Here is a 27796-nt window from a genome sequence, read left to right as displayed (position 1 = left end):
TTAAGAAATTATGTAATCTTGATATTTTCTCCAATATTTTACCTTTCCAGCTAATTTTTACTTATTTTTTTCCCTTTTCTGCCCCAATGACGTAGTCTGAATTTAAGAGTTCACAGTTGAAAAAGATTGTTTACAAACAATAATTTCCACGTTTTCATCTGCAAAACGTATTTCTGACTCGTTGAAAACTTACAAGACACTCAATAATAAATTTTAAGTCAAAAAGAAAAAGTTTGGGGTGGGGGCAGTTCTTTTATAAAAAAAAATGTAGCCTTCCTCCAACACCAACACCTTAAATACTGAAATTTGTTATCATCCTCTGTATTCTTATGGCCAATATATATGATAGCATAAAAATAGAATAAAGAAAGAAAATGGGGAATGTGTTCGAGACGAAGAACCATTCCAAAATGTACAAAACAACCCAAGCTAGGCCATCAATGTGTCTTCAACACAGCAAGAAATCCTACAAAAAGAGTTGGGCTTGAGCAGGCCTGGAAATGTATGAATTTTGAATGGGGAGAATACAGGGACCAGTCCCGTCCGCACCGCCTTTTCATGCTAAATTGATGATTATAGTATATATTTTTACATGTCCCACTTCTCCCTTTTTCATAATCCTTAATCTGCATCTTGTTTTTAAAATTGAAATTGCTAGGCAGGCGCTAACTGCCTATTACCCCTATTTCTCAGAATCCTATGTCGTTCAATAAACTTTTTTCTTTCTTTTTTGCTAATTTCAAGAAAATGAAATATGCACATATTTGTATAGGACTGGTCTGGTGATATAATTTCACTTTTTCTCCAATTTTTAGGTTACTTCTTTTCTAGTGTTGACCAACAGACTTACATACTTAGGGAGCTACCATTTGATTTTTAGGGGGGCTAGGATGAAATTTGAAAATAATAGGCAGGACAGGATTTTTTAGTAAAAAAAAAAAGGCAAGATGAGACACTTTGCGCAAAAAAAGGCAGGATGACAATTTAGGTAAAAAAAGTCAGGATAAACAAAAAAAAAAGGCAGGACCGAATAGAGTGAAAAATAAAAAGGCAGGACAGAGATTACAACTAAAAAAAATGCAGGACAAAATTTTTCATCCTAGCCCCCCATAAAAATCAAATGGTAGCTCCCTTACAGACAAATGGATATATTCGTACATGTATAACATGTATAGGTGTCCAGCATACTCATTTTGGGGCTCTTCTAAAGCAATTTATTGACATGACAATTAATTCTTACTGTTACCTTTCATCTAAAAGATGAGCTCAGATAATTATATGCAGCATTTAAAGCTGGTATGTTACAATGTTCATGTAGATTCTATATTGATGTTTATAGTCCCCTACCAACAAAGTTGAAGGAGACTTTAGGTTAGCACCCTGTCCATCAGTCCATCTGTCAATCAATCCATTCGGCTAATCAGCTTTCCACACTTTTTATGTCATGCTTGAAGATATTGGTTTGATATTTGGTATATTATAGTACATGTATACCCATGACAAGTTACAGATCAAGTTCTAATTTTGTTCTGGTCTGATGATTTTTTGCAGAATTATGGCCCTTGGACTCAGAAAAATCACTTAAGTAATCTGTTTTCTGCATATATATTACCTTTACAAGTTTCAGATCAAGTTTGAATTTTGTTCTGATTTGATGATATTTTGCAGTTATATGATCCTTAGTCCTAGAAAAATCACACAATTAATCAATTTACTGCACTTTTCTGTTTAGTCATGCCAGACTACCATTATACTAATTTGATATTTGGTATCTATAGTTTTAACATGACAATTTACATATCAAGTTCAAATTTTGTTTTGGGGAACAAATAATTTCAACTGGCAGGGAATGGCAATACTCTCAGAAAGCTGGATACTATCCATGCTGGTCTGCGTCCACACTTGTTAACCATTTTTATAATTAATACAATAAATGCTGTTTCTCGCATTTCACTTTAATTCTATTTGTATGTATTTACTCAGGTTTATAAGAAATTGAAGATGTATGATACATGTATACAATGTACAATATTCTGTAATTGTTTGCCTTTTGTTATGAATTTCAGGTTCTTTAAAACATAAGTTGAGAGCTTCATAATATGGCCACTGAAATGTTTATTTCATTGTGAAATTTTCTGTGAATTCTGTCAAAAAGGAGTGTCTAAATTTCATTAAAATGTTCATTAATTATATGGGAGGTAAATCTGGTTGCCTTAAATAAAGAGCTGTAAATTAAGTAAAAAGGTGCACTAAGGAAGACAACTCTTACATTATTTTTAGATTCATTTTGAACATAATAGTTTTGGGGGGATTTCAAACAATTCGCATGGATTCAATTTAAGATAACTTATATTTAAATATTTAGTTCTATTCTTCTAATTGCACTTTCATGTTTTTTAGTTCTAAACATTGGGAAATTTAGTATGGGTTTGGATGTTTTCTTGAACAGGTCAAGGCTAAGCTGCCTCTGGACAAGACAACATCATCCCAACTGTGCATTTTTTTTCAACCATGTGATCAAGTAGCAAGTTGTTATATTTTTTTCAAGAACTGACAAATTTTTGCGGTCGTATATTGGTATCGCGTTGTCGTCGTCCGAAGACTAATGGTTTCCGGATAATAACTTTAGTATAGGTATAAAGAAATCATTGAAATTTTAACACAAGGTTTATAACCACAAAAGGGGCCCAAATAAGCATTTTTGTAGTTTCCAGTGTATGAATCTCTCTGAATTATACCACAAATTTCCATACTACAAAGGGATGGTTAGAATTGACTTTTCGAAGTAATGGCTTAAACCATTTCGGAATTAGGGGCAAAAAAAGGTGGAAAACAAGGATTTTTCTGGTTAAAGGACAATTAAGACAATTTAAAAGCAGTGTAAGGGAGGTAATCCAATCGCATTTAAAGAAAAATGTTGTGTATGGTTGATTACCTCCCTTACACTGCTTGTAAATTATGTATTAAGAAATGATGATTGTATTCAACAGCATACTGTATTGCACAAAAGCAAAAAAACAGTAATTTTATTTTTATTTTTTTTTGGGGAGGGGGGGGGGGGGGGTCGATTCACAACAGCATAGTGTATTGCACGAAAGCAAAAAATTGAATATAAATTCAAATAATATAACCAATTTTAAGTTCTTTGACTACAGTTATTCTGTGTCAGAAACCTATAATGTGTCAAATAATTAATTACAATCCAAACTCAGACCTGTATCAAGCGTGAATATTGTGTCCATTTTGGCCCAACTTTTCAGGGTTGGACATCTGCCTTCGTATCCAGCTGCGCTCATCGAAGCAAGTTATTTTACTAATTAATTCACTTCTGTTTTTTTTATTTTTATTTTTACTTATTTATAATTTATTTAATTTGATTTTTATTATGGCTTCATATTTTTACTTTTTAGTTTACAACATTATCTTTTGTTTTATAGTTGCATAAGACAGGTCACATAGCTTTTCATAGTCTTATATTATAATTATGAAATTTCAGATTACCAAGCATTTGTAATTATCCCTCTTTTAGAGGTTGGTTATATATTATGCTGATTTAATAGTAGGTGGAGGAGATACTAATATTTCTTTTTTTTTTAAATGTTATGTTGCTGTATAGTTTGTTATAATGCTTTCTTTTAAAAATTTAATGAAATTGCAAAGTTTACTTCATTTGAAAAAAATTGAAAAGTCTAATTTTAAAAAGACACAATCATGCAATCAGTTCAAATAACTTATAAAATACTATTAGAAAAGAACCAAAATAGCAAGACCAACTTTTTTTCAGGGAACTGGATAACTAATAAAAGGTAACCTTTTTAATCAATAGCCCTGATTTCTCTTTAAAATAATTTACCTAATTTCAATAATTGGTGCCATGGGTAAAGGTTAAGAGTTAAATACTGTCAGGTTGAATGTTAGTATGTTTACATTGTTTATATTAAAGTTGTTTTGTTTATAAATAGTTTGCAAATACCCCTCTCTCTGGCTTTGCAGGTTGTTATGTTGTAAATGTTAAAGCCAGAAGTAAAATTCTGTGTACTGCTGCTTAACCATAGGCACTTGTCTCAGAAAAAAAATTCCTTTATACCTCAATATGTTATATTAAGCTATATAGGAATTTCTTTTCTGAGACAAGTGCCTGTGTTCTTAACACAACAATCATGTTTTTTGAAAAATGGGATAAATCTCCAACATAAAATTTATAACATATCTGTTGACAATTATTTAAATCATAAAATGTATTTTTTATTCCAATCAAAATCTTGAAATCCTTTCTAATGAATTTATTTGGTTTAAAAATAATGTTTTCATAATATTTTTTTTTTAAACTTTAAGAAACTAAGTTTAGTATGAGGTCCATTATCACTGAACTAGTATACATATTTGTTTAGGGGCCAGCTAAAGGACGCCTCCGGTTGAGGGAATTTCTGGCTGCATTGAAGACCTATTGGTGGCCTTTGGCTGTTGTCTGCTCTATGGTCGGGTTGTTGTCTCTTTGACACACTCCCCATTTCCATTCTCAATTTTAACCATGTGAATAGTATTTTTTTTTACATTTTAGGAATTAAAAGTAAAATAACAATTTGTAAATTATTAGTCTTGTTTTAAACTATAAAATAAAAGATTTAGTGATCTAAAATTACTAATTTCAGCTAAAAGGTTCAGAAATAAATGATATATAATTTGGATAAAAGTTTGCATGCAAAAATATATATAGATATACTATTCATATTATTTTGGCATTGGCTAAATTTATTCCTATAAGTACTTTTAAAATTCATTTAGATTAATTTGCAAATAACAAATGAATTTTATTGAAATGTATTGTTTTTCCTTTTTTAAATTTGGTTAAAGTTTTAATTCAGCTGTAAAACCAATAATTAAAGACTAAATTGCATTTTTCAAATGCATTTTTCCCCTTTAAATGATTGAAGTAGGGTTTTTGAATTATCAATGAAGGAGAAATGAACAAGAGTTCTGTTCATGATTCAGTTCAAAGGAACTAATTATTTTTTACTGAAAAATTTAACATAAAATTTATTACATGTAAATGCACTTTGCAGAATAATCTGTATGCCAGATATAATCTAGTAACTTTAATTTATTTCATCTGGAATCTTTTTAAAGGAAGATGAAGATCATTAATATATTTTTTTTAAATTATTTTTTGCTAGTTAAATTATCCGAATAAAATGTCCTCTGGATATTGTTAGAACAGTAAGGACAAAAAATATATTTCTGTGGTTTCAATTTTAGTTAAAATAAATAAATATTAAAACAATGTTTCTTTCAATGACATTTATTTAGAAACAATTATTTAATCTGAGATAGACTATGTGGCTTAATATGTCTGATTTAATTTAATTAAGAATCACAACTATGAACTTTTCTTGAGAAAATAAGGATGACATTTTTTATGGGAAGAGTAACTGAAATAAAAACCATGATTCCATGAAATATTTTTCAATCCATTCTTACAAATATCAAGAGTGAAGTGGACGTGTTAAATTCAAACAGTCAGCTTCTAGAGACCACCATTTACTTAAATTAAATACATAAATTTGTAACAGAGGAGGGGCATCATCACTGTTTATATCCTGACGGGACTAACCTCCTTGTTACACTAACAGGTAGACACGATAATTAACAAATGATCGCTTTTCAATGATATTTTTATAACATGAAACTTTCTATTTTGTGCCCAGTAACACTGCTTACAAATCATTAATAAGGGGAAAACATTTGTTCAATCAGTCATTTATGATCACCGTCGTATTGTTATTATTTTGGAATCGAGTTATTCCCCTTTGAACGTTCTATTTTTTTGACTTGTTGAATCGTCACACCGCCGGTTTACCTATCGAGTTTTTCTATCAGTGGGCTTTTCTTCAACAAAATATCAATAGTTATCATCTCATCTATAGGAATAGACGTTACTATTTCATGTGTTATTTCAATTTACATTTATTTATTTTGAAGTGTCACTTCCGCGGCCCGTATTTTCATCTTTCACCACCAAATTTGCAATGAAAAATTGTATTTTCAGCCTTTAAATAATAACGTAGTGAAAGTTTGGAACCTGCCGCATCAAACGGTATAATTGGTTTAGAATGGGAAACAGGGTAAATGTCTTTACGCAGCCTTTCTCGTGACGTCAATGCCGTTTCTAAAAAATACTATTTTTTGAATGGAAAAGCACGTGAGCTTTGTCGCATTTTCGACGCCATTATGAGAATTGCTTCCCGGCTGATTTGTCTTATAGAATTTCATAACTCATGTTTGAATACCATTAACAGCATTTGCTTGCTTGGATGTAAAGAACCAGATGAATATAAACTGTTGGATAACACACAAGATCAGATACAGAGGCTAATGATCATCAAACGTATCAAACAACTAAAAATACAGAAGCCAATGATCATCAAACGTATATAAACCTATAGATACAGAGGCCAATAATCATCAAACGTATACAAAAAATAAAGATACAGACTACCATGATCATCAAAAGATCAGATACAGAGGCTAATGATCATCAAACGTATCCAAAAACTATAGATACAGAGCTCAATGATCATCAAACGTATACAAAAACTATCAATACAGAGGCAAATGATCATGAAACGTATACCAAAACTAATAATACAAAGGCCAGAGATCATCAAACGTATACAACAACTAATGATACAGAGGCCAGAGATCATCAAACGTATACAAAAACTAATGATACAAAGACCAATGATCATCAAACGCATATAAAAATTATAAATACAGAGGGTAATGATCACCTTGGTACAGGCATTTTCTTATGTAGAAAATGGTGGATTTGGATTAAACCGGTTTTTTTTTATAGCTAGCAAAAACTCTCACATGTATGACAGTCGCATAAACTTCCATTATATTGACAACGATGTGTAAACAAAACAAGCCGACATAATAGGTAAAAATGTCAAAAATAGGGGTACAGCAGGCAACATTGTGTTATAATCTTAATAACTATCAAAACAAACACATGTGCCAACAATGAAAAACAAAAAGGCATATCGACAAAGCACATTAGCAAAGACGAAAGACAAGAATACAAAAAATTACCATAGCACAATAACACAATTACGGGATGTACAAGTACCGAGCCACGTCAAATTGATATTATCAAAAATAGACTTAACAGTAAAAGAAATAATTTACAAACTTAAGACAAATAAAAGAATAATATAATACGTTATTAAGATGATAAACAATGTCAGTACCTAGAATCTATACTTCAAGACCATCCTGTACTATTTGTGAACTTGATATGGAATAATTATCAACAAAGACTTGATATCTTCCGATGAACTTTTTTAGAAAAAGGACGAGACGTTCTTTGACATACCCCTGGTTCATCAACTTTCTGCTCAGACACTGGTGACGTTAAAAAAAGTATGAATAGCAGCTGCAAGCTCTTGAATATCGAATGAGTTGGGAAATGTATATCCCATATGCAGGTGAAGTTGGTATATTGCTACTAAGGTGGGGGAAATTGATAATTTCAAAATTAAAATCGTCTCGTTTGTCGTAGATTCTGATATTGAGATGACCGCTTATGTCAAATTTGAGGTATAAGTCTAAAAAATAGGCAGAGGAAGCCGTGTCTGTTGTTTCTAGTTCGTTCTAGCGGATATATAAATGGAACCCAATCAGAAAAGTTTGGATTGTTTATGGAAAGAACAACATCAATATATCTGAATGTGAAATTAAATGATCTGGCTTCTTTGATCTTCTTGTTTTTCACAAGTGTCTGAAGGAACTCTGACTCATATGAAAATAAGAAGAGGTCGGCAAGTAGAGGCGCGCAGTTCGTTCCCATAGGAATGCCGACAATTTGTTGAAAAAAGTCTACCTCAAAATTCAACAAATATGTTGACAATAAGAAACTCCATCATACTGATCACTTGTTTCTCTGTGTATCATGTTTATTTATTTATTCTTTTTTCACTATTTACAAAATATGCCGTATGGTATCCCAAAGTATTAAATTTATAGCGTTTGCTACCATTTTTATGTTGAAAAGCATTGTGGATTATTTCTTTTAGACGATTTTTCAATTTCACATGGGGAATGGTGGTATACAAGGTTGAAAAAATCAAACGTTTTGATAGAACTTATTTCAGAGAAAGATCGAGATTTAAAATTTTCCAGAAGTTCTTTAGAGTTTTTTAGAATCCGCATATGGTTAATACGTATACAAAAATTAATAATACATAAGCCAATGATCATCAAACGTATACAAAAACTAAAGATAATGAGTACAATAATCATCAAACTTAAACAAAAACTAAACATAATGATTGTAATGATCACCAAACTTATACAAAAATGAAGGATATAGAGGTCAATGATCAACATACTTATAGAAATTTACAAATAAAGAAGTCACTGATATACATACGTATACAAAAACTATAGATACAGAGGCCAATGATCATCAAAAGTATACAAACACTATAGATACAGAGGCAAATGATCATCAAACGTATACAAAAATTATAAAAATTAAGGCCATTGATCATCATACGCATACAAAAACTAATGATACAGAGGCCAATGATCATCAAACGCATACAAAAAGCTATATATACAGAGGTCAATGATCATCAAACGTATACAAACAACTATATATATACTGAGTCCAATGATCATCAAACGTATACAAAAACTATAAAAACAGAGGTCAATGATCATCAAACGCATACAAAACTACTGATACAGAGGCCAATGATCATCAAACGCATACAAAAAGCTATATATACAGAGGTCAATGATCATCAAACGTATACAAAAACTATAAATACAGAGGTCAATGATCATCAAACGTATACAAAAACTATAAATACAGAGGCCAATGATCATCAAATACATACAAAAATTAAAGATACAAAGACCAACGATCAACAAACGTATACAAAAACTATCAATACAGAGGCCAATGATCATCAAACAATTACAAAAACTATAAATAAAGGCAACAGTAGTATACCGATGTTCAAAAGTCATAAATCGATTGAGAGATAACAAATCCGGGTTACAAACTTAAACCGAGGGAAACAGATCAAATATAAGAGAAAAACAAAAGAACAACAGGAACACTGAAGTGCAACAAAAACAAACACCAACAAACATAGAAACAAACTATTTTATAACAACTGCAATATTCCTAACTTAGAACAATTTAAGAAAAAATAGTGGGTTGAACCTGGTTTAATGGCTAGCCAAAACTCCCGCTTTATGACATACAGAGGCCAATGATCATCGTACGTATACAAAAAATAAATATACAGAGGCCAATAATTATAAAAAGTATACAAAAACTAATGATACAAAGTGCATTGATCATCAAACGTATACAAAAATGATGGATACAGAGGCCAATGATCCACATAAGTATACAGAAACTATAAATACAGAAGCCAATCATCATTAAACGCATACAAACCAATAAATACAGAAGCTAATAATCATCATATGTATTCAAAAACTATAGATACAGATGCCAATGATCATCAAACGTATACAAAAACTATAAATACAGAGGCCAAAGATCATCAAACGTATACAAAAAACAATGATACAAAGGCCAATGAATAACAAACGCATACACTAGGTATAAATACAGAGGTCAATGATCATCATACGTATACAAAAACAATAAATTCAGAGGCCAATGACCATCAAACGTGTACAAAAACTAAACATACAAAAGCCAATGATCATCAAACGTCTACAAAAACTAAAGATTGTCAGTACAATTATCATCAAACAAATACAAAAATGAAAGATATAAAGGTCAATGATCATCGTATGTATACAAAAACTATCAAAACAGAAGCCAATGATCATCATACTTATACAAAACTATCAATACAGAGGCCAATGATCATCAAACGTATAACACAAAATAATGATACAGAGGCCAATGATCAAGAAACGCATACACAAATTATAAATACAGAGGTAAATGATCATCAAAAGTATACAAAAACTATAAATACAGAGACCAATGGTCATCATACGTATTCAAAAACTATAGATACAGAGGTCAATGATCATCATACGTATATAAAAACTAATGATACAGAGGCCAATGACCATCAAACGTATACAAAACTTAAACATACATAAGCCAATGATCATCAAACGTAAAAAAAAACTAAAGAAAGTGAGTACAATTATCATCAAACGTATACAAACATGAAGAATGGGATGAATGATCATCATACGATTACAAAAACTATAAATACAGAAGCCAATGATCATCATACGTATAAAAAAATAATGATACAGAAGCCAATGATCATCAAACGTATACAAAACCTATAAATACAGAGGCCAGTGATCATCAAACGTATACATAAATTATAAATACAGAGGCCAGTGATCATCAAACGTATACAAAACTTAAACATACATAAGCCAATGATCATCAAACGTAAAAAAAAACTAAAGAAAGTGAGTACAATTACCATCAAACGTATACAATAATGAAGATGAATAGGTCAATGATCATCATACGCTTACAAAAACTATAAATACAGAAGCCAATGATCATCATACGTATAAAAAAATAATGATACAGAAGCCAATGATCATCAAACGTATACAAAAACTATAAATAGAGGCCAGTGATCATCAAACGTATACATAAATTATAAATACAGAGGCCAGTGATCATCAAACGTATACAAAAAATAATGATACAGAAGTTAATGACCAACAAATGCATACAAAAACAATAAATACAGAAGCCAATGACCATCATACGTATACAAAAATTATAGATACAGAGGCCAATGATCATCAAACGTATACAAAAACCACAGATGGTGAGTACAATGATCATCAAACGTATACAAAAATGAAAGATACAGAAGCCAATGAACTACATACGTATACAAAAATTATAAATACAGAAGCCAATGATCATCAATCGTATACAAAAACTATAAATACAGTGGCCAATGATCTACATACGTAAACAAAAACCATATAATCAGAGATCAATGATCATCAAATGTATACAAACACTATAGATACAGAGACCTATGATCATCAAACGCATACAAAAAGCTATAAATACAGAGGCCAATGATCATCAAACGCATACTAAAAGCTATAAATACAGAAGCCAATAATCATCATAAGTATACAAAACTAACGATACAGAGACCAATGACTATCAAACGCATACGAAAACTGTAAATACAGAGGCCAATGATCTACATACGTATATAAAAACTATAAATTCATAGGTCAATAATCATCAAACGTATACAAACACTATAGATACAGAGACAAATGATCAACAAACGCATACAAAACGCTATCAATACGGAGGCCAATGATCATCAAACGCATACAAATAGCTATAAATACAGAAGCCAAAAATCATCATACGTATACAAAAACTAATGATACAGAGGCCAATGGTCACCAAACGTATACAAAAACTATAAATACAGAAGCCAATGATCTACATACGTATACAAAAACTATAAATACAGAAGCCAATGATCATCAAACGCATACAAACCATGAAATACAGAAGCCAATGATAATCATACATATTCGAAAACTATAGATACAGATGCCAATGATCATCAAACGTATACAAAAACTATAAAAACAAAGGCCAAAGATTATCTAACGTATACAAAAACTAATGATACAAAGGCCAATGAATAACAAACGCATACACAAAGTATACATACAGAGGCCAATGATCATCATACGTATACAATAAAAAATAAAATCAGAGGCCAATGACCATTAAACGTGTACAAAAGCTAAACATACAAAAGCCAATGATCATCAAACGCATACAAACCATGAAATACAGAAGCCAATGATCATCATACGTATTCAAAAACTATAGATACAGATGCCAATGATCATCAAACGTATACAAAAATTATAAAAACAAAGGCCAAAGATTATCTATCGTATACAAAAACTAATGATACAAAGGCCAATGAATAACAAACGCATACACAAAGTATAAATACAGAGGCCAATGATCATCATACGAATACAAAAAAAAAACAAATGTAGAGGCCAATGACCATCAAACGTGTTCAAAAACTAAACATACAAAAGCCAATCATCATCAAAAGTCTACAAAAACTAAAGATTGTCAGTACAATTATCATCAAACAAATGCAAAAATAAAAGATATAAAGGCCAATGACCATCATACGTATACAAAAATTATAGATACAGAGGCCAATGATCATCAAACGTATATAAAACTTATATATACAGAGGCCAGTGATCATCAAATGCATACAAAAACTAAAAATATAGAGGCCAATGATCATCATACGTATAAAAAAAACCAATACATTCAGAGGCCAATGACTATTAAGCGTATAAAAAATCTAAAAATACATAAGCTAATGATCATCAAACGTTTACAAAAACCACAGATGGTGAGTACAATGATCATCAAACGTATACAAAAATGAAAGATACAGAAGCCAATGAACTACATACCTATACAAAAACTATAAATACAGAAGCCAATGATCATCAATCGTATACAAAAACTATAAATACAGTGGCCAATGATCTACATACGTATACAAAAACCATATAAACAGAGGTCAATGATCATCAAATGTATACAAACACTATAGATATCGAGACCAATGACCATCAAACGCATACAAAAAGCTATAAATACAGAGGCCAATGATCATTACAAGTATACAAAACTAACGATACAGAGATCAATGACTATCAAATGCATACAAAAACTGTAAACACAGAGGCCAATGATCTTCATATATATACGTATACAAAAACTATAAATTCATAGGTCAATGATATAATTACGTATACAAAAACTATAGATACATAGGTCAATAATCATCAAACGTATACAAACACTATAGATACAGAGACAAATGATCAACAAACGCATACAAAACGCTATCAATACAGAGGCCAATGATCATCAAACGCATACAAATAGCTATAAATACAGAAGCCAATAATCATCATACGTTTACAAAAACAAATGATACAGAGGCCAATGGTCACCAAACGTATACAAAAACTGTAAATACAGAAGCCATACAAATAGCTATAAATACAGAAGCCAATAATCATCATACGTATACAAAAACTAATGATACAGAGGCCAATGGTCACCAAACGTATACAAAAACTGTAAATACAGAAGCCAATGATCATCAAACGCATAAAGCTAAAAGGTTCAGAAATAAATGATATATAATTTGGATAAAAGTTTGCATGCAAAAATATATATAGATATACTATTCATATTATTTTGGCATTGGCTAAATTTATTCCTATAAGTACTTTTAAAATTCATTTAGATTAATTTGCAAATAACAAATGAATTTTATTGAAATGTATTGTTTTTCCTTTTTTAAATTTGGTTAAAGTTTTAATTCAGCTGTAAAACCAATAATTAAAGACTAAATTGCATTTTTCAAATGCATTTTTTCCCCTTTAAATGATTGAAGTAGGGTTTTTGAATTATCAATGAAGGAGAAATGAACAAGAGTTCTGTTCATGATTCAGTTCAAAGGAACTAATTATTTTTTACTGAAAAATTTAACATAAAATTTATTACATGTAAATGCACTTTGCAGAATAATCTGTATGCCAGATATAATCTAGTAACTTTAATTTATTTCATCTGGAATCTTTTTAAAGGAAGATGAAGATCATTAATATATTTTTTTTAAATTATTTTTTGCTAGTTAAATTATCCGAATAAAATGTCCTCTGGATATTGTTAGAACAGTAAGGACAAAAAATATATTTCTGTGGTTTCAATTTTAGTTAAAATAAATAAATATTAAAACAATGTTTCTTTCAATGACATTTATTTAGAAACAATTATTTAATCTGAGATAGACTATGTGGCTTAATATGTCTGATTTAATTTAATTAAGAATCACAACTATGAACTTTTCTTGAGAAAATAAGGATGACATTTTTTATGGGAAGAGTAACTGAAATAAAAACCATGATTCCATGAAATATTTTTCAATCCATTCTTACAAATATCAAGAGTGTAGTGGACGTGTTAAATTCAAACAGTCAGCTTCTAGAGACCACCATTTACTTAAATTAAATACATAAATTTGTAACAGAGGAGGGGCATCATCACTGTTTATATCCTGACGGGACTAACCTCCTTGTTACACTAACAGGTAGACACGATAATTAACAAATGATCGCTTTTCAATGATATTTTTATAAACTGAAACTTTCTATTTTGTGCCCAGTAACACTGCTTACAAATCAATAATAAGGGGAAAACATTTGTTCAATCAGTCATTTATGATCACCGTCGTATTGTTATTGTTTTGGAATCGAGTTATTCCCCTTTGAACGTTCTATTTTTTTGACTTGTTGAATCGTCACACCGCCGGTTTACCTATCGAGTTTTTTTATCAGTGGGCTTTTCTTCAACAAAATATCAATAGTTATCATCTCACCTATAGGAATAGACGTTACTATTTCATGTGTTATTTCAATTTACATTTATTTATTATGAAGTGTCACTTCCGCGGCCCGTATTTTCATCTTTCACCACCAAATTTGCAATGAAAAATTGTATTTTCAGCCTTTAAATAATAACGTAGTGAAAGTTTGGAACCTGCCGCATCAAACGGTATAATTGGTTTAGAATGGGAAACAGGGTAAATGTCTTTACGCAGCCTTTCTCGTGACGTCAATGCCGTTTCTAAAAAATACTATTTTTTGAATGGAAAAGCACGTGAGCTTTGTCGCATTTTCGACGCCATTATGAGAATTGCTTCCCGGCTGATTTGTCTTATAGAATTTCATAACTCATGTTTGAATACCATCAACAGCATTTGCTTGCTTGGATGTAAAGAACCAGATGAATATAAACTGTTGGATAACACACAAGATCAGATACAGAGGCTAATGATCATCAAACGTATCAAACAACTAAAAATACAGAAGCCAATGATCATCAAACGTATATAAACCTATAGATACAGAGGCCAATAATCATCAAACGTATACAAAAAATAAAGATACACACTACCATGATCATCAAAAGATCAGATACAGAGGCTAATGATCATCAAACGTATCCAAAAACTATAGATACAGAGCTCAATGATCATCAAACGTATACAAAAACTATCAATACAGAGGCAAATGATCATGAAACGTATACCAAAACTAATAATACAAAGGCCAGAGATCATCAAACGTATACAAAAACTAATGATACAGAGGCCAGAGATCATCAAACGTATAAAAAAACTAATGATACAAAGACCAATGATCATCAAACGCATGTAAAAATTATAAATATAGAGGGTAATGATCACCTTGGTACAGGCATTTTCTTATGTAGAAAATGGTGGATTTGGATTAAACCGGTTTTTTTTTATAGCTAGCAAAAACTCTCACATGTATGACAGTCGCATAAACTTCCATTATATTGACAACGATGTGTAAACAAAACAAGCCGACATAATAGGTAAAAATGTCAAAAATAGGGGTACAGCAGGCAACATTGTGTTATAATCTTAATAACTATCAAAACAAACACATGTGCCAACAATGAAAAACAAAAAGGCATATCGACAAAGCACATTAGCAAAGACGAAAGACAAGAATACAAAAAATTACCATAGCACAATAACACAATTACGGGATGTACAAGTACCGAGCCACGTCAAATTGATATTATCAAAAATAGACTTAACAGTAAAAGAAATAATTTACAAACTTAAGACAAATAAAAGAATAATATAATACGTTATTAAGATGATAAACAATGTCAGTACCTAGAATCTATACTTCAAGACCATCCTGTACTATTTGTGAAGTTGATACGGAATAATTATCAACAAAGTCTTGATATCTTTCGATGAACTTTTTTAGAAAAAGGACGAGACGTTCTTTGACATACCCCTGGTTCATCAACTTTCTGCTCAGACACTGGTGACGTTAAAAAAAGTATGAATAGCAGCTGCAAGCTCTTGAATATCGAATGAGTTGGGAAATGTATATCCCATATGCAGGTGAAGTTGGTATATTGCTACTAAGGTGGGGGAAATTGATAATTTCAAAATTAAAATCGTCTCGTTTGTCGTAGATTCTGATATTGAGATGACCGCTCATGTCAAATTTGAGGTATAAGTCTAAAAATTAGGCAGAGGAAGCCGTGTCTGTTGTTTCTAGTTCGTTCTAGCGGATATATAAATGGAACCCAATCAGAAAAGTTTGGATTGTTTATGGAAAGAACAACATCAATATATCTGAATGTGAAATTAAATGATCTGGCTTCTTTGATCTTCTTGTTTTTCACAAGTGTCTGAAGGAACTCTGACTCATATGAAAATAAGAAGAGGTCGGCAAGTAGAGGCGCGAATTTCGTTCCCATAGGAATGCCGACAATTTGTTGAAAAAAGTCTTCCTCAAAATTCAACAAATATGTTGACAATAAGAAACTCCATCATACTGATCACTTGTTTCTCTGTGTATCATGTTTATTTATTTATTCTTTTTTCACTATTTACAAAATATGCCGTATGGTATCCCAAAGTATTAAATTTATAGCGTTTGCTACCATTTTTATGTTGAAAAGCATTGTGGATTATTTCTTTTAGACGATTTTTCAATTTCACATGGGGAATGGTGGTATACAAGGTTGAAAAAATCAAACATTTTGATAGAACTTATTTCAGAGAAAGATCGAGATTTAAAATTTTCCAGAAGTTCTTTAGAGTTTTTTAGAATCCGCATATGGTTAATACGTATACAAAAATTAATAATACATAAGCCAATGATCATCAAACGTATACAAAAACTAAAGATAATGAGTACAATAATCATCAAACTTAAACAAAAACTAAACATACTGATTGTAATGATCACCAAACTTATACAAAAATGAAGGATATAGAGGTCAATGATCAACATACTTATAGAAATTTACAAATAAAGAAGTCACTGATATACATACGTATACAAAAACTATAGATACAGAGGCCAATGATCATCAAAAGTATACAAACACTATAGATACAGAGGCAAATGATCATCAAACGTATACAAAAATTATAAAAATTAAGGCCATTGATCATCATACGCATACAAAAACTAATGATACAGAGGCCAATGATCATCAAACGCATACAAAAAGCTATATATACAGAGGTCAATGATCATCAAACGTATACAAACAACTATATATATACTGAGTCCAATGATCATCAAACGTATACAAAAACTATCAAAACAGAGGTCAATGATCATCAAACGCATACAAAACTACGGATACAGAGGCCAATGATCATCAAACGCATACAAAAAGCTATATATACAGAGGTCAATGATCATCAAACGTATACAAAAACTAATGATACTGAGGCCTATGAGCATCAAACGCATACAAAAACTATAAATACAGAGGCCAATGATCATCAAACGTATACAAAAACTAATGCTACAGAGGTCAATGATCATCAAACGTATACAAAAACTATAAATACAGAGGTCAATGATCATCAAACGTATACAAAAACTATAAATACAGAGGCCAATGATCATCAAATACATACAAAAATTAAAGATACAAAGACCAACGATCAACAAACGTATACAAAAACTATCAATACAGAGGCCAATGATCATCAAACAATTACAAAAACTATAAATAAAGGCAACAGTAGTATACCGATGTTCAAAAGTCATAAATCGATTGAGAGATAACAAATCCGGGTTACAAACTTAAACCGAGGGAAACAGATCAAATATAAGAGAAAAACAAAAGAACAACAGGAACACTGAAGTGCAACAAAAACAAACACCAACAAACATAGAAACAAACTATTTTATAACAACTGCAATATTCCTAACTTAGAACAATTTAAGAAAAAATAGTGGGTTGAACCTGGTTTAATGGCTAGCCAAAACTCCCGCTTTATGACATACAGAGGCCAATGATCATCGTACGTATACAAAAAATAAATATACAGAGGCCAATAATTATAAAAAGTATACAAAAACTAATGATACAAAGTGCAATGATCATCAAACGTATACAAAAATGATGGATACAGAGGCCAATGATCCACATAAGTATACAGAAACTATAAATACAGAAGCCAATCATCATTAAACGCATACAAACCAATAAATACAGAAGCTAATAATCATCATATGTATTCAAAAACTATAGATACAGATGCCAATGATCATCAAACGTATACAAAAACTATAAATACAGAGGCCAAAGATCATCAAACGTATACAAAAACCAATGATACAAAGGCCAATGAATAACAAACGCATACACTAGGTATAAATACAGAGGTCAATGATCATCATACGTATACAAAAACAATAAATTCAGAGGCCAATGACCATCAAACGTGTACAAAAACTAAACATACAAAAGCCAATGATCATCAAACGTCTACAAAAACTAAAGATTGTCAGTACAATTATCATCAAACAAATACAAAAATGAAAGATATAAAGGTCAATGATCATCGTATGTATACAAAAACTATCAAAACAGAAGCCAATGATCATCATACTTATACAAAACTATCAATACAGAGGCCAATGATCATCAAACGTATAACACAAAATAATGATCCAGAGGCCAATGATCAAGAAACGCATACACAAATTATAAATACAGAGGTAAATGATCATCAAAAGTATACAAAAACTATAAATACAGAGACCAATGATCATCATACGTATTCAAAAACTATAGATACAGAGGTCAATGATCATCATACGTATATAAAAACTAATGATACAGAGGCCAATGACCATCAAACGTATACAAAACTTAAACATACATAAGCCAATGATCATCAAACGTAAAAAAAAACTAAAGAAAGTGAGTACAATTATCATCAAACGTATACAAACATGAAGAATGGGATGAATGATCATCATACGATTACAAAAACTATAAATACAGAAGCCAATGATCATCATACGTATAAAAAAATAATGATACAGAAGCCAATGATCATCAAACGTATACAAAAACTATAAATACAGAGGCCAGTGATCATCAAACGTATACATAAATTATAAATACAGAGGCCAGTGATCATCAAACGTATACAAAACTTAAACATACATAAGCCAATGATCATCAAACGTAAAAAAAAACTAAAGAAAGTGAGTACAATTACCATCAAACGTATACAATAATGAAGATGAAAAGGTCAATGATCATCATACGCTTACAAAAACTATAAATACAGAAGCCAATGATCATCATACGTATAAAAAAATAATGATACAGAAGCCAATGATCATCAAACGTATACAAAAACTATAAATAGAGGCCAGTGATCATCAAACGTATACATAAATTATAAATACAGAGGCCAGTGATCATCAAAAGTATACAAAAAATAATGATACAGAAGTTAATGACCAACAAATGCATACAAAAACAATAAATACAGAAGCCAATGACCATCATACGTATACAAAAATTATAGATACAGAGGCCAATGATCATCAAACGTATACAAAAACCACAGATTGTGAGTACAATGATCATCAAACGTATACAAAAATGAAAGATACAGAAGCCAATGAACTACATACGTATACAAAAACTATAAATACAGACGCCAATGATCATCAATCGTATACAAAAACTATAATTAATACAGTGGCCAATGATCTACATACGTATACAAAAACCATATAAACAGAGATCAATGATCATCAAACGTATACAAACACTATAGATACAGAGACCTATGACCATCAAACGCATACAAAAAGCTATAAATACAGAGGCCAATGATCATCAAACGCATACTAAAAGCTATAAGTACAGAAGCCAATGATCATCATAAGTATACAAAACTAACGATACGGAGACCAATGACTATCAAACGCATACGAAAACTGTAAATACAGAGGCCAATGATCTACATACGTATACAAAAACTATAAATTAATAGGTCAATAATCATCAAACGTATACAAATAGCTATAAATACAGAGGCCAATGATCAACAAAGGCATACAAAACGATATCAATACAGAGGCCAATGATCATCAAACGCATACAAAACGCTATCAATACAGAGGCCAATGATCATCAAACGCATACAAATAGCTATAAATACAGAATCCAAAAATCATCATACGTATACAAAAACTAATGATACAGAGGCCAATGGTCACCAAACGTATACAAAAACTATAAATACAGAAGCCAATGATCTACATACGTATACAAAAACTATAAATACAGAAGCCAATGATCATCAAACGCATACAAACCATGAAATACAGAAGCCAATGATCATCATACGTATTCAAAAACTATAGATACAGATGACAATGATCATCAAACGTATACAAAAACTATAGAAACAAAGGCCAAAGATTATCTAACGTATACAAAAACTAATCATACAAAGGCCAATGAATAACAAACGCATACACAAAGTATACATACAGAGGCCAATGATCATCATACGTATACAATAAAAAATAAAATCAGAGGCCAATGACCATTAAACGTGTACAAAAGCTAAACATACAAAAGCCAATGATCATCAAACGCATACAAACCATGAAATACAGAAGCCAATGATCATCATACGTATTCAAAAACTATAGATACAGATGCCAATGATCATCAAACGTATACAAAAATTATAAAAACAAAGGCCAAAGATTATCTATCGTATACAAAAACTAATGATACAAAGGCCAATGAATAACAAACGCATACACAAAGTATAAATACAGAGGCCAATGATCATCATACGAATACAAAAAAAAAAATAAATGTAGAGGCCAATGACCATCAAACGTGTTCAAAAACTAAACATACAAAAGCCAATCATCATCAAAAGTCTACAAAAACTAAAGATTGTCAGTACAATTATCATCAAACAAATGCAAAAATGAAAGATATAAAGGCCAATGACCATCATACGTATACAAAAATTATAGATACAGAGGCCAATGATCATCAAACGTATATAAAACTTATTTATACAGAGGCCAGTGATCATCAAATGCATACAAAAACTAAAAATATAGAGGCCAATGATCATCATACGTATAAAAAAACCCAATACATTCAGAGGCCAATGACTATTAAGCGTATAAAAAATCTAAAAATACATAAGCTAATGATCATCAAACGTTTACAAAAACCACAGATGGTGAGTACAATGATCATCAAACGTATACAAAAATGAAAGATACAGAAGCCAATGAACTACATACCTATACAAAAACTATAAATACAGAAGCCAATGATCATCAATCGTATACAAAAACTATAAATACAGTGGCCAATGATCTACATACGTATACAAAAACCATATAAACAGAGGTCAATGATCATCAAATGTATACAAACACTATAGATATAGAGACCAATGACCATCAAACGCATACAAAAAGCTATAAATACAGAGGCCAATGATCATTACAAGTATACAAAACTAACGATACAGAGATCAATGACTATCAAATGCATACAAAAACTGTAAACACAGAGGCCAATGATCTTCATATATATACGTATACAAAAACTATAAATGCATAGGTCAATGATATAATTACGTATACAAAAACTATAGATACATAGGTCAATAATCATCAAACGTATACAAACACTATAGATACAGAGACAAATGATCAACAAACGCATACAAAACGCTATCAATACAGAGGCCAATGATCATCAAACGCATACTAAAAGCTATAAATACAGAAGCCAATAATCATCATACGGATACAAAAACTAATGATACAGAGGCCAATGGTCACCAAACGTATACAAAAACTGTAAATACAGAAGCCAATGATCATCAAACGCATACAAACCATGAAATACAGAAGCCAATGATCATCATACGTATTCAAAAAACAATAGATACAGATGACAATGATCATCAAACGTATACAAAAACTATAAAAACAAAGGCCAAAGATTATCTAACGTATACAAAAACTAATGATACAAAGGCCAATGAATAAGAAACGCAAAAATGAAGGTTATATAAAGGTCAATGATCATTGTATGTATACAAAAATATCACAAAAGAAGCCAATGATCATCATACGTATACAAAAACTATAGATACAGAGGCCAATGATCATCAAACGTATACCAAAAAATAATGATACAGGGGCCAATGATCAACATACGCATACAAAAACTATAAATACAGAGGCCAATGATCATCATACGTATTCAGAAACTATAGATACAGATGTCAATGTTCATCATATATATACAAAATCTATAATTACAGAGACCATCAAACGTTAACAAAACCTTAACATACATAAGCCAATGATCATCAAACGTATAAAAACTAAAGATAGTGAGTACAATTATCATCAAAAGTATACAAACATGAAGAATGGGATGAATGATCATCATACGATTACAAAAACTATAAATACAGAAGCCAATGATCATCATACGTATAAAAAAATAATGATACAGAGGCCAATGATCATCAAACGTATACAAAACATATAAATACAGAGGCCAGTGATTATCAAACGTATACAAGAATACAGAGGCAAGTGATCATCAAACGCATACAAAAACTATAAATACAGACACCAATGACCATCATACGTATACAAAAATTATAGATACAGAGGCCAATGATCATCAAACGTATGGAAACACTATAAATACAGAGGCAAGTGATCATCAAACGCATACAAAAACTATAAATACAGAGGCCAATGATAATCAAACGTGTACAAAAACTAATGATACGGAGGCCAATGACCAACAAATGCATACATAAATTATAAATACAGAGGCAAATGATCATCATACGTATACAAAAAATAAACATACATAAGCCAATGATCATCAAACGTATACAAAAATGAAGGATACAGAGGCAAATGATCTACATACGTATACAAAAACTATAGATACAGAGGTCAGTGATCATCAAACGTAAACAAACACAATGGATACCGATACCAATGATCATTATACGCATACAAAAACTATATATACAGAGGCCAATGATCATCATACGTATTCAAAAATTATAGATACAGATGCCAATGATCATCATACGTATATAAAAACTAATGATACAGAGGCCAATGATCATCATACGTATTCAAAAATTATAGATTACAGATGCCAATGATCATCATACGTATATAAAATTTAATGATACAGAGGCCAATGATCATCAAACGCATACAAAAACTATAATTACAGAAGCCAATGATCATCAAACGCATACAAAAACTATAGATACAGAGGCCAAAGATCATCAAACGTATACAAAAACTATAAATACAGAGGTCAATGATAATCAAAGGTATACAAAAACTAATGATACAGGGGCCAATGATCATGATCTACAAACGCATACACAAATTATAAATACAGAGGCCAATGATCATCATACGTATAAAAAAAACCAATAAATTCAGAGGCCAATGACTATTCAACGTATAAACAAACTAAAAATACATAAGCCAATGATCATCAAACGTATACAAAAATGAAAGATGCAGAAGCCAATGAACTACATACGTATACAAAAACTATAAATACAGAAGCCAATGATCATCATTCGTATACAAAAACTATAAATACAGCGGCCAATGATCTTCATACGTTTACAAAAACCATATAAACAGAGGTCAATGATCATCGAACGTATACAAACACTATAGATACAGAGACCAATGATCATCAAACGCATACAAAAGCTATAAATACAGAGGCCAATGATCATCAAATGCATACAAAAAGCTATAAATACAGAGGCCAATGATCATCATACGTATACAAAACTAACGATACAGAGACCAATGACTATCAAGCGCATACAAAAACTGTAAATACAGAGGCCAATGATCTACATTCGTATACAAAAACTATAGATACAGAAGCCAATGATCATCATACGTATACAAAACCTATAAATACAGAGGCCAATGATCATCATACGTATACAAAAACTAATGATACAGAGGCCAATGGTCACCAAACGTATAGAAAAACTAAAGATATATAAGCCAATGATCATCAAACGTATACAAAAATGAAAGATATAGAGGTCATTGATCAGCATCAAACGTAAACAAAAACTAAAGATAATGATTAGAATGATCAAACGTATACAGAAACTATAAAGACAGAGGCCAATGATCATCAAGAGTATCCAAAAACTAAATATAAAGAGGCCAATGATTATGAAAAGTATACAAAAAGTAAAGATACAAAGTGCAATGATCATCAAACGTATACAAAAATGAAGGATATAGAGGTCAATGATCATCAAACGTATACAAAAATGAAAGATATAGAGGTCATTGATCAGCATACGTATTCACAATTATAAATACCGAGGCTAATGATCTACATACGTATACAAAAACTATAGATATAGAGGCCAATGATCATCAAAAGTCTACAAAAAATATAAATACGGAGGCCAATGATCATCAAACGCATACAAAAAGCTATAGTTACAGAGGCAAATGATCATCATACGTATACAAAAACTAGGGATAAAGTGACAAATGACTATCAAAGGCATACAAAAACTATAAATACAGAGGCCAATGATCATCATACGTATACAAAAACTATAGATACATAGGTCAGTGTTGATCAATTGTATACTAAAACTATAGATACAGAGGCCAGTGATCATCAAGCGTATACAAAAACTAAATATACAGAGGTAGATAATTATGAAAAGTATACAAAAACTAAAGATACAAAGTGCAATGATCATCAAACGTATACAAAAAATGAAGGATATAGAGGTCAATGATCCACATACGTATACAAAAACTATAAATATAGAGGCCAATGATCATCATACGTATACAAAAATAAAGAAAACGAGTATAATGATCATCAAACGTATACAAAAACTAAAGACAATGATTACAATGATCATCAAACGTATAGAAAAATGAAGGATTTAGAGGTAAATGATGACCATACGTATACAAAAACTATAAAAACAGAGGCTAATGATCATCAAACGTATACAAAAACTATAGATACAGAGGCCAATTATCATCAAACGTATAGAAACACTATAGATACAGAGACCAATGATCATCAAACGTAAACAAAAATTATAAATACGGAGGTCAATGATCATCAAACGCATACAAAAAGCTATAAATACAGAGGCCAATGATCATCATACGTATACAAAAACTATAATTTTCTAGACAATAAGTTCTCCGAAATTGATCAATCAATCAAACCCAGTTTTATTACTTTTTGAACACTCAATTGTATGAAATAAATTCACCGACTTTATTATTATCAAAGGCTTCAATTTTCCTAAATGCATCCTGCAATGCTTAATTAAAACTCATTAAATCATGTTACAAGTCATATAGGAAATTACGAATATCACATGGAATTACGTCTTTGTCTTATTGGGTTTCAAAAATCCTAGTGGAGAAACTTGAGAAAATAATATCCAATAGGATTTTCACATATTTTACACCTGTTGAGCTATATATTTTTTTAAATGTTACAACAAATATCTTTCCGTAGAAGTGCCAAGTGTTATGTTTATAAAAAGAATGTGGCATAAATTTGCACTCATGAAGAGAGCAAATTAATCCCAACAACCATTTATGTTTTTTTATCATTTAAAAATCATGCTGCAAATCTACTTCCCCATCTGTATTTAGTATCAACATGTTTGCAATAACAAGGTATTCCATGATTCAACATATTCTGACTTATGGAAACGAAATCCAACATTGTATTGTGTGTAGAAAGTGGATGTATTTTCCGACGATTTTTTCAAAACAGATCGCCACGCTCTATCGAAGTCAATGAACTCTTCTTGCAACACCACTTTGAGGGGTATGAACTGGAAGGTCAAATACTTGCACATACGCAACATTTCCCGTTTTCCACAGTTATAGCTCGTCTGTCGACTTCTTTTGCAGTTCGATGTTGATTTTTTTCTTATAATAATTGCCATTTGAACTTTAGAAAACACAGTCAATCAACGAAATTTAAATAGAAAAATGTTTCAAACTGCAAATATATTGGAGTTAGAACAACACCATTTAATATTTAATGAAGACAGACCTTATACGAGTAGCATTTAAAGCACAGAAAGTAAATATTCTATGAAATATAATTATTTCATATAATTTCTTTTCAAAATGTGTTTCTATCAGTTATAATCTAATTATGACACTTTGATTTCAATTTGGATTCGGACCATATTGGTTCCACATTTAAAAACAGTCCAGGTCGAGATCGGTTTTGATTTTAACAAAAAGCAACTGTGTATTCATAGAATATCATTTTCTTAATATTTATACTCGTTAACACCACAGAGTAATAATAAAGTATTAGTTACACAGTGTGCTAGTGATCTAATACGATATATATGGGGTCAGTAAATTCCGTGTGGGGTGAGAGTTTATCTTACCGACTATCTTACCATTAGAAGGTATCTGTTTATACCTTTTTTCTAATGTTCTGGTTATTGTAAAGCAGTACAAAGAAAATAATTACACAGTTTTCAAAAGTAAAACCGGACAAAGACAGAAAATACAACGTCTAAGATAAAAAAAAATACGAAACGACAAACTTTATTCTACAAATGTGAGACAGTGAACACACAAAGATAAACACCAAACGATGGGATAGAAGATGATCGTCTATTGAGAACCGGGAAGTTAACAATTTTAAACCTGTTATTCGTACATAATTCCATCATGCTTTTATTACAAGTTTATGTATATTGCTGAATATTAAGTGTTTATCATTTCGAATTTCAAATAACAAATTTGATCATTATATAACATGATATTGATTGATTGATCAATTATTGTTTGCTTATCGTCCAGTGTCGAATATTCCGTGCATATCAAAAATGAGATCGAATTGACAAAAAGATCTAATAGGTAGACTTTTTACCTAACAACAGGTCATCTACGGACCAATGATTTGAAAAGTTTAGTTGTATTTTAAAGTGCAACATATAAATAGCATTGCGTTATTGTTCATTCATCTAGGTGTGACATATGTACGTTGGGGAAAGAAAGGATGTCCGTTATATATTAAGTTCTCCTGACATATTCCAATGATGCTTGTTCACCTCTTTCTAATAATATAAAATACAGCCTTTTGTTATTCCGTTAACCAAAATTGATTAAATTTGTAGACTTTTTTAACAGTTCCTGTCAAATTTTAATACTGTGAATGACATATACTAGAACTATTTATCATTGTTGATGAAAGTATTATTAAGTGTTTAAGAAAACCCGAAAATAACTATTAATTAACATTGTTGTCCATTTCACAAATCTTTCTTATTGAGCGTCTGTATAACTTAATTTGTGTTAAACGATATTGTGTAAGCAAAACATAAACATTAAACGTCAAACAGTCAAGTACAACTGCATAAAGTTTTGTATTTCAGGACAAGTTGGTGGTAACGATCATAAAAACAAAGGAGGAGGTGTCAACTATTTATGCCTACCAAACGATCCAGAAAACGGAGGGTCAGTCAAAGGTGGTAATAAACAGTTATATGGTGCCGAATATGAAATGGATTCACCATATAAACCACCAGGAATGGATAGCAATCTACACAAAAAAGAGGTGACGTGTGCTATCAAAGAAAAAGATCGGCTGTTCTCGTGATACCAGGTAGGTATATCTTTTTACAGTTGATAAACAAATCATAATCATAGGCTTCATAACAAGCGAGATTTGGATATCACT

The 27796-nt window shown here is 30.9% G+C and overlaps 1 protein-coding gene across 1 annotated transcript in view; it reads left to right on the top strand.

The window, feature by feature from the left end:
• Positions 1-27511, top strand: part of LOC127704326 (short-chain collagen C4-like) — a 205685-nt gene extending 178174 nt beyond the window's left edge. The window contains exon 4 of the transcript XR_007983227.1: positions 27492-27511. The gene's annotated coding sequence lies outside the window, so the exon portion shown is untranslated. The remainder of the gene's footprint in view (positions 1-27491) is intronic.
• The last annotated feature ends 285 nt before the right edge of the window (positions 27512-27796 follow it).

The sequence above is a fragment of the Mytilus californianus genome, unplaced genomic scaffold (assembly GCF_021869535.1).
Source record: "Mytilus californianus isolate M0D057914Y unplaced genomic scaffold, xbMytCali1.0.p SCAF_6, whole genome shotgun sequence".
Taxonomy (NCBI): domain Eukaryota; kingdom Metazoa; phylum Mollusca; class Bivalvia; order Mytilida; family Mytilidae; genus Mytilus; species Mytilus californianus.
This window is presented reverse-complemented; position numbering and strand designations above follow the sequence as displayed.